This window comes from Apus apus, chromosome 14 (assembly GCF_020740795.1).
Source record: "Apus apus isolate bApuApu2 chromosome 14, bApuApu2.pri.cur, whole genome shotgun sequence".
Taxonomy (NCBI): domain Eukaryota; kingdom Metazoa; phylum Chordata; class Aves; order Apodiformes; family Apodidae; genus Apus; species Apus apus.
Window position 1 is genome coordinate 6,156,594 of NC_067295.1, and position 2,767 is coordinate 6,159,360.

Here is a 2,767-nt window from a genome sequence, read left to right on the forward strand (position 1 = left end):
GCTGTCGCCAAGGAAGTGCGGCGGCGTTGCTAAGGACGCGCGAGGCTTTTACGACGGCGGGACGCGCTTTACGGGCAGGCGGAGCCGTGCGGGGCTCCACGGGCCCCACGTGCGGCGGGAGCCCCGCGGGGTCTGCGGCGCTCTGGGGGGTCCCGGCCCCGCTGCAAACCCCGAGGAGGCGGGGTAGGGTAGCTGCCAGCAGGAGAGGGGCCCGTTATTCCTGTCACGCGGGGAAGAAGGGATGCAAAGGTCAAAGGAAGCCGCGGGGGGCCGCGCTGGGCTGCACGGCGCGGGATGCGGGTGTTACTGCCTGGAGACTTTCTCCTGTTACACCTTGTTTGCATCACTTTTCCCTTCTGTGGTTTGTTTTTGTTGTTTTTGTTCGTTTGTTTTTCTCCGAAGGGATCAGTGCTGCGGCGGCAGTAAGTCCCGGGTTAGCTGCTAGTTGCTGCTCACCCGTGCTTGGTTCACGTGCGATAGGTTGGGTTTGCACGGGACCTCCGTGGGCATCGCATCACATTGTGTGTGCTGCTCTGCTGGCTGTGCAACCAACACACATCCAGCCAAAAGGGTTGTCAGGGTCTTCGTCTTGAGTAATGACAGAATCACAGAGTGGTTTGGGTTGGAAGGGACCCTAAAGACCATCTAGATCCAACCCCCCTGTCAATGGGTAGGGACAGCTCCCAACAGACCAGGTTGCTCCAAGCCCCATCCAGCCTGGTCTTGAACACTTCCAGGGATGGGGCCTTCACAACTTCCCCAGGCAACCTGGGCCAGGGTCTCGCCACCCTCATAGAGATGTCTGCAGGAAAGGAGAGGAGGGGAAAGGAGGAGGGAAAGGAAGGGCAAGGAGAGGAAAGGAAGGGAAAAGAGGGGCAAGGAATGATGTGCCCAGCAGCCCCTAGGGATGCTCATCTCTTTCTGCTTGCTGGGGAGGAATTTTAAGTGACTTAGGGAATTACGTGTTTAAATACCTTGGCAGGTAACTGAGCCAAAGCACCTGTCATGTGCCCCATCCAGTAACCCTGCCAGCCCAGCAGTGCAGAGGGTTTGTTGCTCACTCAGCTCTGGGTTCAAAGAGTTGCAAACTGTCAGTGCTGGTGTGGCTGAGTGAGGATGAATGGGGACACAAGGCAGAAGCTGGGGATGAAGCAGAAGGAATTGTGTTGTGACTGCATGTTTAGTGCTCTGGGGCTGAGAGCTGCCTGTTTCTCCTGCTGTCCCCCAGGGTCAGTGACTTTATCACCTCTGCTTGCTAACATCCTTCCAGCCTCTCCAGGTACCAGATACCGGGTTTGTTTGGGTTGTTTTTCCCCCCCTGTCATATTGTCCAACTGATTATCATAACGACTCTTGTACAACTTGTGTCTTTTATGCGTGTGAAAGGTGCAATAGGTGTTTCCAGGAGATGCCTTGGAAACAGCACCTGCAGGTGGAGCAGCCCAGAGTCTTGTTCTACACAAGAGAAGGGACCATGGCCGGGTCAGTCTTCCCCAGACAGCTGAACTGGCCTCAGGGCAGCAGCAGCTTCTCACAGTTGGAATCCTACAGTAAGCTCTGTGAGACCTGCTTGTCCTGTCTGTGCCACCTGCCTCCAAAGCACAGGAACAGCCTCCCTCGTTCTGGAATCTGGTGAGGATGTGAGTGACATCATGTTACTGGTCATGTCAGGGTAGGTAACAGGCTCAGAGTCAGCAACAAAATTTGGAAGTACTGGATGGTAATTTCTTTAGTGGCTTTACAAAGTTCTGCCTCCACCCACAACGCCTGCAGTTTATAACCAAGCACTTACTGAATAAACTATTAATAATTAAAGATATTTATCCTTAATTATTATTGCCAGACACATAAGATGCATTGCTGACAACGTTGCCAGTTTTTTGACTAGCCAGGCATTAAAACAGGATGGGGATTTACATTGGCCTTCATTAATAAACTGCAGAAGTAACTCGAATTATCCTTTTTTTAACAGCCTTGTATTTGCCAGCAAGGAGTTTATTCTCTTGTTAGGCTGATCCTGGCTTGACTGTCAACCTTTGGGCTTCTTATTCACCTTTTGTCCTGCGGCGGCTGCGAGCATGAATTCCCTGGGAACAAGGGAAGTACTGGCACGCCTTGGAGTCTTCCTGACAGCGTGGCTCAGCAAAGCTGCTGGTTGAGTCCCAGCTGTGGCCACACTCCTCACGGGCATTGAAGAGAGATGCTCCTGGGTGTGGTGGCTTTATTTTAACTACACAAGTGATGGAGCTGGTGAGCCATCCTTCCCAGCCCTTCCAGAGCTGTGTGGAGCAACAAACCTGGTGGCTCACAGACCGGAGAAAAGAGCTGGGGCTGCTGTGCTCCTGCCTCCACTCGGCAGCCCGTCCTGTGTGACCAGCACGTCCCTCATGGTCAGGCCATTGTCCTCCGTGGCTGGCCCGTCCTTCACAGCCAGTCCACGCTTCATGGCCACTGTCCTTGGTGACCAGCCCTCCCTGCATGGTCAGGCAACCACCCTTCAGGAACGAGCCACCTTTCCGGGTCAGGCTGGCCCATTCCTCACGGCTGGCCCGCTGTCCTCGGTGGCCGGGCCATGGTCCCCGCCGTGCGGAGCGGGCCGGGCCGTGCGGGGCGGCCGGGCGGTGCGGGGCGGGCGGTGCGGGCCGGGCCGGGGCTGAGCCGCCTCTCCCGCGGAGGCGGCGGGAAGGCCGCGCCCGCCGGTGACTGACGGCGGCGGCACTTCCTGCGGGAGAGCGGTGCGGGAGCGGCGGGGTGCGGGTCCCCGCGG